This window comes from Moschus berezovskii, chromosome 9, assembly GCF_049115385.1.
Source record: "Moschus berezovskii isolate FMDL1 chromosome 9, NW_MosBer_1.0, whole genome shotgun sequence".
Lineage (NCBI taxonomy): Eukaryota > Metazoa > Chordata > Mammalia > Artiodactyla > Moschidae > Moschus > Moschus berezovskii.
The window spans coordinates 80,422,516-80,440,157 of record NC_142468.1 but is presented as its reverse complement, the minus strand read 5'-3'; the positions used below and the strand labels follow the sequence as shown (position 1 = coordinate 80,440,157).

General features: G+C 49.3%; 1 long non-coding RNA gene across 1 annotated transcript; it reads right to left on the bottom strand.

The window, feature by feature from the left end:
• Window positions 1-13,865: 13,865 nt before the first annotated feature.
• Window positions 13,866-16,974, bottom strand: LOC148776597 (uncharacterized). Its single transcript, XR_016038362.1, has 3 exons — window positions 16,813-16,974; window positions 15,883-16,251; window positions 13,866-14,656 (listed from the first exon to the last, which is right to left on the bottom strand). It is a non-coding gene; the product is annotated as an uncharacterized LOC148776597 (long non-coding RNA).
• Between the last annotated feature and the right edge of the window lie 668 nt (window positions 16,975-17,642).

Here is a 17,642-nt window from a genome sequence, read left to right as displayed (position 1 = left end):
TCATTGGAAGGACTGATGCTGAAGCTGAAACTCCAATACTTTGGCCACCTGATGTGAAGAACTGACTCCTTGGAAAAAACCCTGACGCTGGGAAAGATCGAAAGCAGGAGGAGAAGGGGACGACCGAGGATGAGATGGCTGGATGGCATCACTGAGTTCATGGACATGAGTTTGAGTAGGCTCTGGGAGTTGGTGATGGACAGGGAGGCCTGGTGTGCTGCTGTCCACGGGGGTCGCAAAGAGTCAGACCCGATTGTATGACTGAACTGAACTGACCTGCAACTAGGTCCAGACCTGCCCCTGGCAAAACTTGCTCAGAAAACCCCTTTTCTGTTTTTAGAAAACTTCATTCAAAACTTGGGAATAAGGTTAACAAATGACAACACGTCTTTGCATGTCAAACATGAGTATACCTATCAGGCCTGACCAGCATTAATTAGCTGATTCTCTTGGGACACATCCCTTTATTTACTATTTACTGTTGATTAAGGACCAGACTCTGAAAAGTTCCAGGTTAACTTGTATAAGAGTGCATGCATGCATGCTAAGTTGCTTCCCTCGTGTCCGACTCTTTGTGACCCTGTGGACTAGAGCCCTCCAGGCTCGTCTGTCCATGGGATTCTGCAGGCAAGAATACTGGTGTGGGTTGCCATGCCTTCCTCCAGAGAATCTTCCCCACCCAGGGATTGAACCCAGCTTGTATAAGAGTAATTTAAACTGCAAATAATTTTCTTTTGGCCCAGTAGAAATGCAAAGGACTTCTGTCCCATAGAAAAGACAAGGCTAAAAGTTGTGGTTTACTGTTCCATGGAACACCAATCAGTTTGGGATCTAACTTAACAATCTTATTTCAAGATTCTTCCTTTCCAGATATCTGGCTATCTCTCACACACTTGTTTGAACTGGTTCTACGTTCCTGCTTATTCCCTTACTAATGGGATAAATTCATCTGTCACATGTTGACTATACATTTGCATGACTTATGTTTTTAATCTTTTTTTTTTCTAATTTTATTTATTTATTTTTTTTCAAGTTGAACAGACTAAATTTCTTTAAACAAACTTACTTATACTCCAGAGTCCTTTAAAAACTTAATAGCATTTATACATTGAAGGTATTTGATTTTCTTGTAACTAGCACTTCAAATGCAACAAGCATTTGAAGCAACAAGCATTTGACCCAACAAGTAAAACTTCCTACAGTTCATAACTTTTATAAATAAAATAAATTAAATGTACAGTGAATAAGCTCTCTGAAATATTTCAATATTTCTGCAGGTTTAGTAACATCATAAAATACATTTCAACTAAAGTTCACATATCTAAAAACCTGTTAGGCATTTTTAGGCGTTTTAAGTTGGAAATGAAGACCAATGTTACATCGTAATATGCCAATTACGAATAGTACTTCAAATAGCAAATACTACAGTTTGTCCCAAACTTTAAAAACTATTCATGAACTCAACACTGAACTATTGATGGCTATGAGAATTGTTTCCTAGCCTTTTTGAAAATTTCAACCCATTTACGTTTAAGGTAATTATTGATAAGTACGATCCGGTAGCCATTTTCTTTATTGCTTTGGGTTCAAGTTTATACACTCTTTCTGTGTTTCCTGTCTATAGAAGATCCTTTAGCATTTGTTGGAGAGCTGGTTTGGTGATGCTGAATTCCCTCAGCTTTTGCTTGTCTGTAAAGCTTTTGATTTCTCCTTCATATTTGAATGAGATCCATGCTGGGTATAGTAATCTGGGCTGTAGGGTATTTTCTTTCATCACTTTAAGTATGTCTTGCCACTCCCTTCTGGCCTGAAGAGTTTCTGTTGAAAGATCAGCTGTTATCCTAATGGGAATCCCCTTATGTGTTATTTGCTGCTTTTCCCTTGCTGCTTTTAATATTTGTTCTTTGTGTTTGATCTTTGTTAATTTGATTAATATGTGTCTTGGAGTATTTCGCCTTGGGTTTATCCTGTTGGGGACTCTCTGGGTTTCTTGGACTTGGGTGATTATTTCTTTCCCTATTTTAGGGAAGTTTTCAACTATTATCTCCTCAAGTATTCTCTCATGGTCTTTCTTTTTGTCTTCTTCTTCTGGGACTCCTATGATTCGAATGTTGGAGCGTTTAACATTGTCCCAGAGGTCTCTAATATTGTCCTCATTTCTTTTAATTCGTTTTTCTTTTTTCCTCTCTGTTTCATTTATTTCTACAATTCTATCTTCTAGTTCGCTTATCCTGTCTTCTGCCTCTGTTATTCTACTGTTTGTTCCCTCCAGAGTGTTTCTGATCTCATCTATTGCATTATTCATTGTATATTGACTCTTTTTTATTTCTTCTAAGTCCTTATTAAATCTTTCTTCCATCTTCTCAATCCTTTTCTCCAGCTTATTTATCTGTAACTCCATTTTGCTTTCAAGATTTTGAATCATTTTCACCATCAAAATTTGAAATTCTTTATCAGGTAAATTCCCTATATCTTCTTCTTTTGTTTGTGTTGGTGGGCAATTATCTTGTTCCTTTACTTGCTGGGTATTTCTCTGCCTCTTCATCTTGCTTATATTGCTTTGCTTGGGGTGGCCTTTCCCTCTTCTTGCAGTTTGTGGAATTCTCTTTATTATGTAGTTTCTTCACTGTGTGTGGGGTTGGACGGGTGACTTGTCCGGGTTCCCTGGTTAGGGAAGCATGTGTCGGTGTTCTGGTGGGTGGAGCTGGATTTCTTCTCTCTCCTTTAGAAGACAATGGGCTGCTTTTCTGGGAGCCTGATGTCCTCTGCCAGTATTCAGAAGTTGTTTTGTGGACTTTACTCCGCGTTCAAATGTTCTTTTGATGAATTTGTGGGGGAGAAAGTGGTCTCGCCGTCTTATCCCACCGCCATCTTGTTCCTTCCTCCCCAGAACACTGGATTCTTATATTCCACTTGGTCATGGAGTATCTCTTCCCAGCTGCTCCAGCAAGGTGCAGCCACTGTACCTTACCTTGGACGAGGGGTATCTCCTCAAGGCCGCCCCTCCTGTTTTGAATGTGGATCAGCTCCTCTCGGCCCTCCGGTGCCCAAGCAGCCACCGCCTCCTGGATGTGGTACAGCTCCTCTCGGCCACTGCCCTAACCCTGGGGGCGCGGTAGCTCATCTCAGCCACGATTCTGCACGTGGTTGGTTGCGCCGGAGCCGGGCGTCTCCCGCGTCTGCGCCTGCGCCGCCGGAGCCGGGCATCTCCATATGTTTTTAATCTTTCAAAAATTATGCTTTAACAAAACATTAGGTTTCTCATCACAGCCAGTGAGCAACAGTGCTGCTGGTGGGCTGTTCTATCCCTCAGACACTATGAAAAAGAAAGTGAGGGTGAAGGCCGCTCAGTCACGTCCAACTGTTTGCAACCCCGTGGACTATACACAGTCCATGGAACTCTCCAGGCCAGAATACTGGAGAGGGTGGCTGTTCCCTTCTCCGGGGGATCTTCCCAACCTAGGGTTCGAACCCAGGTCTCCCACATTGCAGGTGGATTCTTTACCAGCTGAACCACCAGGGAAGCCCAAGAATACTGGAGCGGGTAGCCTATCCCTCCTCCAGTGAATCTTCTTGACTTAGAATCAAACCAGGGTCTCCTCCATTGCAGGGAGATTCTTCACCAGCTGAGCTACGAGGGAAGCTCCAATGAGCACAAGCTTTTCCAAAATGTACAAAGGTATTTGGGGCCTTAAAAAATTCAGAGCCTCCAAAATAGGAAAAGAAACATGTAAATCAAGGAATCAATCAATTCTTAGTTAAACATTGACCAAAATACACTGTTTTAAATGTCTGTGTAAAGTATAGCTTGTCAACTTCCACTTCCACTCAGGATTATATAGAAACTACTTTTAATATGAGATCTTCTCTGTGGTCACAACTTCTGATGTCAGGAATCCCTTAAGACTAAAGGGGAAGGCATATTCTATGTGTCAGTTTTACCAGCAGTAAAATGGAATAAAACTAGCTCCGTACTCGGAGACAATCTCTTAGAGGGACAGCTGGTCCCACCTGCCCTGCTTCTGACATAAGATTGACTCGAGGCTACAGAATCCCAGCTCCGCATACCAAGCCCGCCTGGGCTCCCGGGATCCGGCAGGAGAGGGTGGGCACAGTTCATGCCCTCCCCTGACTTCCTGCATCTCCAGGACGCTCTGCCCTCTCTCTCTCTGGTCAGTTGCCATGCTTCAGGGCTCTGGCGTAGGCTCGGGTCAAGATGTACGTCAGCTGTCTATCCTGGCAACAAGATCCACCGTCCCCTCACACAGCCCGCCAGACTTTGTAGCATCCTAACAGGAGGCTCCTTCTTCTATGTGGTGATGACAGCCATGCAACTGATTTGGCTTCATGGAATCTTTGCTGCAGGCTCTGAGGACCTGGCAATAAGAAATGCTGAGTATTCTTGTCTTGAGCTGTCTCCTGGAGAACCCAGCCACCACTGGTATCCATGGTAATGCTTAAGGACAAAGAAGGTGTCTCAACAGGGATTTCCGGTCCACATGTCCACAAGGTCCTTAGCTAATTTTTTTTCTTTAAGATCCTCATTTCAATCTTTGATCATCTAGAAGTGTCAATTTTGATTCATCATGGATCCACCATTCACATTACCATCTCTTTCAAGCACAAGAAACTGAATCGGTCTAAAGTCACTCTTACAACTGTGGGGTGGGGGTTGAGGCTCCCTTTCTCACTTCTCTGAAACTACAGTCAAACCCACCATAATCATTGTTGACAAAGCCAAATTCTCTTCTGACCCAAGATAGGAGGAGAAAGCAAACACACAAGTTGCAGGTCTCAAGGTTTTTACTAAGAAGTATACACTCCTCTCTAAACCTCAAAATCCTAAGATCTGAATTCCTACTCCAGTTCAAGTTCTAAGGGAACTTTAGAGTGTATAATTTATTCATTTGTACCTTGGTTTTCCCCATCTGTAAAATGGGAGTGGCCATTAGGCTAAGGATCAGGTCATGATATGAATGAGATAATGTTTACCATTCAGTTCAGTTCAGTTCAGTCGCTCAGTTGTGTCCGACTCTTTGCGACCCCATGAATCACAGCACGCCAGGCCTCCCTGTCCATCACCAACTCCCGGAGTTCACTCAAACTCATGTCCATCGAGTCGGTGATGCCATCCAGCCAGGAAACAGTGTCAGACTTTATTTTTTTGGGCTCCAAAATCACTGCTGATGCTGATTGCAGCCATGAAATTAAAAGATGCTTACTCCTTGGAAGGAAAGTTACGACCAACCTAGATAGTATATTAAAAAGCAGAGACATTACTTTGCCAACAAAGGTCCGTCTAGTCAAGGCTATGGTTTTTCCAGTGGTCATGTATGGACGTGAGAGTTGGACTGTGAAGAAAGCTGATCGCCGAAGAATTGATGCTTTTGAACTGTGGTGTTGAAGACTCTTGAGAGTTCCTTGGACTGCAAGGAGATCCAACCAGTCCATCACCTATTTGGTACCTCATAAATATTTGCTCTAAAAATCCCACAATTTTAAAGTGAATAAATTTCACATGTCACCAACTGAAGGTAGTAAAGTTTTCTGGGTTAAAAATAATCCTGTGGTTTGATGAGTGGTGAAGATATACTAATCTGGGGACTTTCTCTACATCTTATCAACATATGAGGATGTTTTCAGACCCTACCTTAAATGACTCGATTAATGTTAAATTCAATTACAATTCACCAGCTGGCTTAATATTACTGCTTGCAAAATATGTTTAAATATAAACATTGATTGGCTTTGATTTTGCAGTCTTATTTTTACATTCTGGGATAAAATGAGGCAGAAGCCAGACAGGGGGAGGGTGACGAACCAGTGAGAAGGGCAGGAAGTGCTGATCTGGAGGTTATAAATGGCAGCAACTGCCATAGGAGGACTCATGAGGTTGTTTAAATATTTACTCAACATTTAAATAGAATGTGACTTGCAAAGAACTGGAAAGGATTGAAATCTTTTATTTGGCAAGATCAGATCCATCCTTCTTCTTCCAACCAGTGGTCTCCAAAAACAAAAGTGACATGCTATTAGGAGAAAATGTAAATGCTTCACTTTTGTGGATTGCTGAGTTAAGGCTGCTGTGTTTGCCGCTGCTCAGCTTGTTCTCCGGTCTGTTTATTCTGTTTCTTGCCCTGGCATGCAGCTGTCAATCACGGCTGTCCAAATCTGTAAGCATCCGCTCCCTTTTTCTGTAGTTTCCTCTGCTATGAATCTCTCCTGCCCAATGGAGAATGCGCACATCTGCCTTTGCCAGCCTCCTTCACTCCTTGAATGCAGACATGTGACTTAGAATCTCCCGATCAAAGGCAGGGAGCACCTTTGATTTAAAAAGAAGCTCTGTGCAGAAAGCAGTGGCTGGAGGGCGGGACGCAGTCACAGCTCCAGCCAGCCGGTTCTGCCACAAACCTGTGAGCTTTCTAATAACCCCTGTGCTGATAAATCCCCTTCTGCTTGATACCCAGCTCCTGGCATGAATTAGGTATTCAGTGAATTCTCACTGAATGAGGGTCTGTCGAACTAAAACCTCTGCTGGGTACAGCTTTTCAAGAACCCGCGTGCATGCTTGGGGAAAAGCACTGGATCTGCTTCAGGTGTGTCTTCCCTGCTTCACCGAGAAGGTGGTTTCCTGGGCCTGGACCCCAGGCAAGGGGCCCCCGCTGTGGTTCCTGTGCTTTGGAAAATCCTTCCCTGGCCCTCCAGCTGCACCTCCCAGATTCGGGGGTCTGTGGGGCCAAGAGGATGTGCCCTCAGTAGCTGACTCACTCCTCCGTGTGAAGCACACTTGGAGGAATTAGATCCCTGGATTTCCTCAGCCGAACTTGCTAAAGCCCCATTGTAGGGTCTGTGCAGGCTCTACGCCAGATAACAGCCTCCACGGGACAGACTTAGGCAACGTATGCATGCCTGGGCCCAGCTGGCTAATTTGTTTTTGGCCGCATTGGGTCTTCATTGCTGCTCGGGCTTTGCTCCAGTTGCCGTGAGCAAGCAGTGGCAGTGTGCGGGCTTCTCACCGCGCTGACTTCTCTCACTGCAGAGCACCAGCTTTAGGGCGCGTGGGCTTCAGTGGCTGTGGCACACAAGCTTGGTTGCTTTACCCTATGTGGAATCTTCCTGGACCAGGGATCGGACCCATGTCCCCTGCATCAGCAGGCAGATTCTTAACCACCAGACACTACCAGGGAAGTCCCCGAGTGATTGATTGCAGGGGGGATATGCGGGGTTTTAACCCTTGAACATGTGCAAGACCAAGGCACAGAGGGCGGAGCCAGGCTGGGAAGAGAGGAGGGATGGCTTCATGCCAAGGTCCAGCCCTCCCTTCCCATCATGCTCTGGTGCCCAGCTCCAAGGAGCCCAAAGATTCCAGATTTGAGCCTGACCTTCCGGGTAGTTTTTACAGTATACTTGGTCAAGGTCAAAGATAGAATATACTTCATTTTAATAGTTTGTCTGTGTACTGGTTACCTATTGCTGTAACAAATTGCCCCCCCCCCCCATTAGCAGCTTAAAACAGCACACATTTATTATCTCACAGTGTCTTCTGTCAGGAAGCTGGGACCTTCTCGGTTGACTTTCCTGCTTCAGGCTCAGAAAGCTTCAGTTAAGGTACATGTTGGCCCAGGGGCTATGGTCTCATCTGAGGGCCCGACTGGGCTCACTCAGGGCTTGCGGGCAGCATTCTGTCTCTTGCAGGCCCTGGATCAGTTCCTTGCCATGTGGGCCTCCCCGACATGGCAGCTGACATCATCAAAGCACGCAAGCCAGAGGCAGGAAAGAGTCTGCCAGCAAGCCAGGAGTCACAATCTTCTGTACACTATGATGGAAGTGGCACCGCCACCTTTGTCATGTACTATTGGTAAGAAGCAAGTCACTAAGCCAGTCCACACTCAAGGGAACACAAAGCACCCTTTGACCAGGCCCCAAACGCCCCTCCCCGGTGGCTCCAGCAGAACCCAAACACTTCACTTTGAGCCAAGTCCTGGGCTGTGTGTGTGCGGCTTCTTCCACAGAGCCCAGGGTTCCTGGAGCTCCACCGTGCCCCCTGGACGGATCAGTAAAGCCCCATTCAGAGGCAGCTTCCATGAAGGACAGAAATTACCACCTCCAGTTCCAATTACCAGCTGAGCTAATTGTAAAAGTAATTGCAATTGAGGGATCTAATTACCAGGCTGGGCCAGAGTAGTGCCTCCTCCCGCCTCTGGGGAGACTCCCGCTGCCTCCTGGGGGCTACAGACGTGGTGGGAATCCCATTCTTGAGGAAACAAGGGGTCTGGCTTGTATCCCAGAGACCAGCAGGCAACCTCAGATCAGGCTTCCCGGCGGAGCGGCTTCTCCCCTTGGGTTTCCGCCCAAGGACTCCTGAGCCGCTAGACCTACTCTTGTGCCACAGTCCATCACCAACTGTGAGCAGAGGTTGCTGTGTGCTGGCATCCAGTCCTGGCCCTCGCCCTGCACTGCCCTCCCCCACGGGTCGGCACAGCAGGTACGGTCAGCCCCAAGGCCCTGTCTCCCCTGTCTGAACTGGAGCTTGTGTGCAGCCCGGCTCCTCTTGGAATAAGCCTCCCCACCCTGCACCACCCCACCCCCACCGCTTCCACAACCCACCCGCATGACCCATTCTGGGCGTTTCCTGCCAGTAACACCCAGGCCTGCAGAGCACGTTCAACCCAGAGAGCCGAGTCTGGCCTGACCCCAAGTGAGCCTAGCACTGGGCACAGTGCAGGAGCTCAGAAGTCACCACAGAGGGGATGAAGGTCCATGCAGGGAGGCCAGAGAACGGCCTCCTCCCCAACCTGGCAGCAGCTCCAGCTGCCCGCTGGCCTGCATTGGGCCTCCTCCAACTCTCCCGCTACCTCCCCCAAATAGCCATCCTTGGGCCTAAGTCATACACACACTGTCAATATGGCCCACCTTCGGGAGACCAGAGCTGGGGCAAGGCCTGAACAGATTCTGAAATCAGGTCCCAGTTCCCCAGGGTGTGATCTGGAAGAGGGGAAGGCAATGGGCTCCAGGTGAGCACATCCTCTGGGCCCACGGACTCCTCGCCTGTGGGGAGTGGCCCAGCTGGAATACCGTAACAGGGTCTTTCAAAGCTTGGGAACTGTGGCCCGGGTCCCTCTTGCCTGGGATCAGGCATCGCACTGGGAGAGCTCCTTGTTCTGTAGAAAACTTGCCAACTCAGGAGTGGCCTGACCTGTTCCAAGCTTTTAATAGGTCCCCATTGCCCTTGAAAGGGCTTTCCTGGTAGCTCAGTTGGTAAAGAATCCACCTGCAATGCAGGAGACCCCAGTTCGATTCCTGGGTCAGGAAGATCCCCTGGAGATGGGATAGGCTACCCACTCCAGTGTTCTTGGGCTTCCCTTGAGGCTTAGCTGGTAAAGAACCCACCTGCAATGTAGGAGACCTGGGTTTGATCCCTGGGTTGGGAAGATCCCCTGGAGAAGGGAAAGGCTACCCACTCCAGTATTCTAGCCTGGAGAATTCCAAGGGGTCACAAAGATTCAGACACGACTGAGCGACTTTCACTTTCATTGTCCACAGGACAGGGCTTCCCAAGTGGTGCTAGTGGTAAAGAAGCAGCCTGCCAATGCAGGAGACATAATAGATGTAGGTTCGATCCCTGGTCCGATCCCTGGGTTGGGAAGATCCTCTGGAGGAGGGCATGGCAACCCACTCCAGTTTTCTTGCCTGGAGAGTCCCATGGACAGAGGAGCCTGACGGGCTACAGTCTGTAGGGTCGCACAGATGTGACTGAAGTGCCTTAGCGCGCGCACACACACACACACGCATGCACACCCTTACAGAGACACCTACCTGTAAGCCCCAGGCCAAAAGGCTGATGACCCAGCCCAGCTCTTGCCCTCAGGGAACCCCAGCATTGTGGAGGGTAGGATCCTCAGAGAGACACGAAAGATGCAGGGAGAAGTGGGCACCCTGAAGCCATGTCCAGAGCATGCTGGGATCCTAAGCTGGCAGGAATGGGGAGTGGAGGGAGGGGCCGGGGAAGGGCAGGGAAGAAGGGTGGGTAGGACAGAACCCACATTTTCTGGCTGGGCCAACCTGAATTCTCTGCTTCTATGGGAAGTGGAGGGAGGGGCCGGGGAAGGGCAGGGAAGAAGGGTGGGTAGGACAGAACCCACATTTTCTGGCTGGGCCAACCTGAATTCTCTGCTTCTGTCACTTTTCCCTCTGCTGCTCCCCCACCCCACCCCGCTGCCGCTTTGGCTCCTCCAGATCTGATGGAGCCCCTGAAGCTTATTCTATCTGGCAGAGGGAGCGGGTGGGTTTCCTGAAAGAAAAGAACACAAAATGATGAATTCCAGAGCCCTGGAAAGTGAGGGCCCCCAAAGCTTTGGGCTGCGGGATCACAGCTGATTTACCTCTCCCTTGCTGGGGTCAGCTGGACCCCTCTGATCCCAGCTCCCTTTTAACCTGCACCCCACCTGCTGCCTTCCCCGGCCCCTCCCTCCACACCCAATTCCTGCCAGCTTAGGGCTCCCAGCATCCTCTGGGTGTGGCTTCAGGGTGCCCACTTCTCCCTGCATTTTTCGTGTCTCTCTGAGGATCCTACCCTCCCACAGGGCTGTGGGCTCCCTGAGCGCAGGCCTGGGGCTTACAGATGTCTCTGGAGACCTGAGGAAATGATCTAAGGAACCAACACTTTTCCCACAAATAAGGTGATACATGAACATCTGTTATCTAGCCTTGAACCCCTCCAAAAGCAGAGGTTGTACCACCAGAAGTTCCCCTGGAATCTTAGGCAAGATTACTCGAGTGGGTTGCCATTTCCTTCTCCAAAGGAATCTTCCCGACCCAGGGATCGAACCCAAGTCTTCTGCATTGCAGGCAAACGGTTTACCCTCTAAACCACCAGGAAAGCCTCCTCTCACTCCTACAACCAGCCTGAAATTCCCAAGCTCAGTACTCCCAGATCCCAGAGGCCAGGCACGGGGCGGCCACCAGGGGGCAGTGCGGGAACACACATGCTCATCAGCAGCCCCAGCGAGCTCCCTTCCCTGAGGCTCCCATCTCCCAGCAGAAAGCGTCTCCGCCCAGCCGCGGCCACCCCGCAGCTCTGAGTTCCCGCGCTTCTTTGCACTGTTTAACAAGAAAATCAGGGCTGTGCGATCAGGCAGATCCCGGATCAAATCCAAGCTCTCTCATTTCCCTCCTGGCTGTGTGAATTTAGGCAAGTTCCTTCCCTCTGTCTCTGAGCATCTGTCTCCTAACCTTTGGGGTTCTTGCTACGCCTTGAAGAGCTTCCAGAAATGGTAAATTGCCACGTGCGGACTGATGATCGGCCAATTATCATTCACCCATAGCCTCAGTCCACTGTCTGATTCCCAGAGCATGGCACGTTAACCCAACTTTGGCTTTAGGGAAAAAATGTTGAAATGCCAAGCACCATGACAAGCTTATGAAAAGCTCTGATTTAGCCTCTATTAAAGACATCGTGAACAGTTTATTGATTTTTTTAAGGGAAATGAGAGGAAACAGAAGCAAACCCTTCGGGGTGCCAATTGAATTAGCATTTGGGAGTTTATTCCACAAGAGACAGCAGGCTCCGCAGAGCGCTTCTGCTGGTCCCTGCCCCTCTCCTGTCTTCTCCCCCTGCCCACAGCCGGGAGCTCCCTGGGCTTGTGACAGAGGAGAGCCGCATTGTTCTAAGGAAGGCATTGGGAAACACTTTCTCCCCCACTATCCACTAGGGTTTCTGACTGCATCCTCAGCAATGCTTGGCTGCAAGCCCTAAACCCTGACTTGAGGGAAGTGAATCTGTTGGAAGGATGTCAGCTCAAAAAATGAAAGGAGCTCAGGGGATGGAGCTGAGCAAATGCTGGAGCATCTCTAGGGGCCGCAGATGGAGGGAACTCTTCCCCTGGCAACCCGGCTGCCATCCTGGGATGAGCGGCCTCTCTCCATCTCTCCCTGTGGGTCAAGACTGCTGGAGTGAGCCCCACCACCACCCCTGGCCCGGCCCGGCCTGGGAAACACATGCATCTTGATGGGCAGCTTCAGGAGCACCCCCCCCCCAGAGACTTCAGGAGGGACAGAGAAAGGCCCCCAGAGAAAGGGGCACGGAGGCTGCAGACCATTGAAAGTCCACTACATCATTTGATACAGCAAGTTTGGGCCACCAGAACGTCCCCTCCTGTCCCTCTGCCCGACTCTGCAGTGTGGAAAACGGAAAGCTGTGGTGTGGGGGAAGCAGGCAAGATTCCTCCTCCTGAGAGTGTGAGAGCTGGCTGAGCGGGTAAGGCTCACAGAGGATGCGGGGGAGAGAGGCCCTGGGTGCAGACAGTCCTGGGTGTTCACGGCAGTGCACCTGCCACTTGCCGAGCGACATCAGGCAGACCTCTGCCTCCTCTAGACCTCAGTTGCACCGTCAGTAAAGACCTTTCTGCCGCCCTGGCCCCTCCATCCAGCAGAATCCCAATAGATGGGGTCACCACGGCCTACAGCGATGCCTCTGTCATGCACTACCTCTCTCACACACTCCCACACACTCACCAGGCCCCAGTGAAACAGAAGCCCCTCCATTTCTCATTCATTAAACAGCAAACTCCCAGAGACGGGAAGCTGGCCTTGAGCTTCAGCCCCTTTGTTGGTTGGCTGCCACTAATCTTGAATTGAACTGCAGTTTTTAATTGAAGCGTAGTTAATTTATAACATGTTAGTTTCAGATGTACAGCAAAGTGACTTGGTTATAGATTTATAGATTCTTTTCCATTGTAAGTTATTATAAGATGTTGCATATTGTCCCCTGTGCTACACAGTAGGTCCATGTTTGTTTATTTTATATGCAGTAGTGTGTTTCTACTAATCCCAGACTCCTAACTTTCCCCTCCCCTTCTGCCTTTGGTAACTATAAGTCTGTTTTCTACATCCAAAGAAGTTTCCATTTCTTCAGCTGAAATGTGTGATGTGACTAACACCTTACTACAAACAGGTTTGGTGGAAGCATCGGATGAGATTACAGATGTGTGAGAACTCTGTCAATTGTGGAACTAAGCAAATACAAGATAGCTTCTAAACTGTGTATTTCCAAGTTGTTATTTTTGCCTTTCCCTTTGGTGACGTGGCAGCTGGTTCTGAAAACAAAGCCTAGGGCCTTTTATTTGGGAATAAACAAAGCCCTTTTTTTCTCTCCCTGGGTTTTGCAACTTGCTTCTCAGGAATCCTGCAGCCGCCCGAGTCCTGCCCTCAGTCTGCAGACCCATGCCACAGGTTCCTGGGGAGCCACCCTGAGAAGGTGGCTCAGCATGGCCCATGCTGGATGACTCAGCCAGTGTGTGTGTTTGTGTGTGTCAAGGATTCCATTTATACCCAAAGGTGGTACTCACCAACGCCACATGTGTAGTGCTAGCCACAAAATCTAGACCCAGAGAAGACTATTCAAACACAGCAGATATTTGTTTCTTCTCTCACATAATGTGCAAGTCTGAAAAATCCAACCAGAGAGGCCCTGCATTTCCAAACTCTATCTCCTTTCATTTTGGTTTAGATTGGACCGTTCTTGCCTAAACACGTGTCTGTCACATATTACCTTACTACAGGCAGCAGAAAGAAGTGAATGCCCACTAGCTTTCGGATTCTTTACCCCTTCTCCGGAGACAACCACATCCATGTCCATTTTAGGCAACGATTCGTTCAGTGTTCTCAACTGCAGGACATGAGTCCCCAGCCTTCTTTCCTGTGACCTCCATGTCCTCCCCACCCACTGCCCAGTGCTGGGCCATGCCACACACTCTAAGCTTGTTGCTATGGCAACACCTCCACTTCAAGGTACCAATTTATTAGAGTATTAATTAGAATCATATAAGCTGCTGAAACATAGATCCAAATAAATAAGGGCTGAAAGCATCAGAATTTGGTTTCCTCTTTGCATGAGAGTCCTGAGCCTGTGTTCCTAGCCAGTAGGAGCTTCCTCTTCCTCGTGACCAGGGAGCAGGGTTCACTTTGTAGCCACATCCCCCTGAAAATAAGAGCCTGTCACTGTCTCCTTCAGCTTTAGGAAGGGGAGGAAATGAGGAGGGACACGCCTGCTCTTTAAAAGGCTCAGCCTCTCAAAGGAAGTCCATTGCTTCTGCCTGCATTTCATGGGCCAGAACTCAGAACTCAGCCCACGACCACATCTATCCACAGGGGAGGAAGAACCAGGAAGTGAGAAAGGTGAATCTGGGGGGAACAGGCAACGGCCAAGTCCAACCCCATCCTTAGAGAGGTCTCTCTGGCCCCCTTCACAAGGCTGCGGGTGCATCTACTGTCATACATTCATTTAATAAATATTTACTTAGTACCCAATTGTGTGCAGGCCCTGTGTGAGGGAAATCAACAATACAACAGTGGCTCAGACACCATCAGTGCCCTCAGTGAGCTCAAAGCTTAATGGAGAGACTTAAAAAGTGAGCAATTGCACCAAAGTATGATCAAAAGTGTGCACCCCGGGATGACGGAGCTGATGGAGAGTATGAGCAAAGTGGCTGGTAACACGTGTGAGGACTCCCTGGAGATGGCATTTGGGCTGTCCTGACGGAGGGTGACAGTGCAGAGCGTGGCCCAGCCTGCCAGGCAGAGTGCGGTTGGTTGAGAACAGACTGGAGTCCTAGCTTGCCTTCCTCAGTGAGTCCCTGGGAGATGGTTCAGTCTTCAGCTGATGGAGGGAAACCAGAGTGGGGTAGATATTCACAAGGTGGACACACTTGGTACTAAGGGTGTTGTTAGTTTCCTAGGACTGATGTGACAGGTTATCTCAAGCTTAATGGCCGCAAACAATGCAAATGCATTATCTGACCCTTCTGGGGGGCTAGAAGTCCAAAAGGGGCCTCAAGAAGGCTCCAGGGCAGAGTCTGCTTCCTGCCTTTCCCACTTCTTGAGGCAGCCCGCTTTCCTCGGCTCCTGGCTCCCAGCCTACTGCTGCATCCCTCCCATCTCAGTTGCTGCCCCCATATCCACCCCCCTCAACCCTAGGCTCTCCTGCTTTCTTCTTTCACTTATAAGCAATCTTACGTAATTAGGGGATTATGTGGAGCCCACCCAGGTAATTCAAAACCGTCTCCTCATTTCAAGATCCTTAACTTAAGCACATCTGCCAAGACCCTTTTGCTCTATAAGGTCACAAGTTCCAGGATTTGGGGTGTAGACATCTTTGGGGGCATTATGATCGCCAAGTGGATGATCAGACGAGAGGAGCACCCATGCAGGTGACCAAGTGCAGAGACAAGGAAGATGCGCATATTCGGAAGTCAGAAGGGAAGGCGGCAGAGCCCCAGCGGGAAGCTCCTCACCCCTATCCACGCACATCTGTCTGTGCCTTGCCTACTTCACTCTGCTCCTTCTGGTAACTGCAACCCAAATTTCATCATGGAAATACTCTTGCACATTCTTAACCTGGGGGTTGGACCATGACCAAGTTGAAGCCAACCAGAGTCTTTCATGCCTGGTTCAGTGGTGGGACTGGTCCAAGCCAGGACAATGAAAGCTTTCTTGTAAGTTATTCTGGAGTGGCTGGGGAATAAATTGCTGCTGGTGACCATCGTGGGCCAACTCCTCTGAGATAATCCATGGAGAAAGAAGACTTGAGTCATATTGAAAGAGATCATAACATTGTTTGAGAATCTAGATCTAGCTATACCTGAAGCCAACATCTCGATCATGCGAACAATAACAACACAGCAAAATCCCATTTGGGTTTAATCCTCCTTCTAGCAGTGGCAACCAAATGCATGTTGACACAGCCAGTCTCTGGCACTACTCTTAGGTTGAGGGGTTACAGCCAATGTCTCTCCCCTCTTCCTCAGTTTCCCCCATTCTTCAAAACTGTGGTTCATGCCACCTTTCCAAGGAAGGTGTCCCTGATTCTCCACACTCCCAACTCACCTGGCCCTGGTTGGAATGCTTCCCGTAGGATCCTGACATCTTCCAGGTGACCACGTCACCCAAGTACCTTCCCAGAGCCCTCTTGACCTTCCATGTCCTTTCACCCCCAGGGAGTGAGCTGCCTGTCTGCTCTCTGGCTACTCAGTTCCTAGAGCATGAATCCGTCAGAACCAGATGCTAAGCCGCGGAAGAGGCAGCAGCTGCCATCCTCGAGATCAGGGATAAGGAGGAGTCGCTGGCACTTTGCCGAGGGTTGCTGTGCCCTGTCCTTGAAGGATCCCAAAAGGCAGCTCAAGACTTCTCACCCTGGGGTCTTCTCTGCAAGGCCAATGTCACGCAGCAGAAGAGCAGCAGATCATCTATCAGCCCCTGGACAGAGAATCAGGAAGGGTCCTCAAGGTTCCTGGTGACCTAGCCCTTCCATGTCTTTGATAGGCGTGGGTTCTACTTGAATGCCTCCAGAGACAGGGAGCTTACCATTTCTCTGGCAAATCATCCTCTCCCTGGACAGTGGGTCCAAGTCTGTCCCCTAAACTTACTTTTCCTCCGGTCTTTTGGAAAAGCCTGAGCACATCCCTCTCCCACTGCCCCCGCTCCCTGCGTGGGCCCCAGTCCTAGCACACAGGGTGGTGCGCTGGGAATGACTCTCAAGTTCCTCATCCCTTCTGTCCCCCATATTTCCATAGTTCCCACCCTTTTACTTCAAATATTTCCAACCCTTTCCTGAGGGATCCCTGGCATGTCATGTAGCCATGACATGAACCAGAAGGTTCCAGAACCCTCAGAGTTCCCAATCTTACCCAGTTAAGTGCCTGACCTTAGCCAAGGCAGGCAGAGATTAGCAAAGAGTCCCCACCCTCAGACCACCTTCTTTTCTTGAGTCCTAAGAGATCCTCACCTAGGGGACCAAGGAGGCAGATGGTCTCTCACCTGGGGCCTCCAGGGAGGCCAGGACAGTGCATTTGCTGGTGAGGGACATTCAATTGCATCCAGTTAGGGACACTGAACCCAGGAGAGGTGACGTATTGGGCTCAGCATTGGTCCTTGGATCCAACATAGCAGCTTTTCCAGGCTTCCAAAGAACCTGTGATCCCTCTGCTGCAGCTGGTACAGGCTCTCAGTAAATGTCTCAGGAAGGAAGGGGAGTGGCAGGAAGGAGAAGGATGCATTTCTGGCACCTACTGAATGCTAGGGGCGTTTACTGAGACCTCATTCACTTTATCCGTCGAGACAGGGTGGCAGTTGCTCCTATCTTCGGAAAGGAAATGGGACGAGGCCAAGGTCACATGGTCTGTGAGCGTCAGAGTGGGGTTTGAATCCAGCCTGTTCAGTGCTGGGCCACCCTGTCTCTCTGCCTTTCTTCTTTGAGGAGAGCACAGGCTATAAATGCTCCAGCAATGTCACCGGCTGCTCCTGAAAGATTACATGTGGTGGCTAAGGAGGAGGGTGTGGCTAAGGGGAAGAGGCAAGGAAAATTTGAGATGGGAGAAGGGGCACCCTGTTTCTCCAGATCAGAACATCAGATTTCACGAGCCCGGTAGCTTCTCAGAGCTGGCTGAGTAAGACGTCTGTTCTGCCCCAAACCACCCTCCTTCCAGAAGTCACCCCAGCCCTTGGGTATGGAGCCATACTCTCCTTCCCAACCACTCACCGCCCAGTAACCTGCCCTGGGTAAGCTTTGTACTTAACAAGGGCCAAGGGAATATTCATTGGGAGGACTGATGCTGAAGCTGAAGTTTCAATAATTTGGCCACCTGATG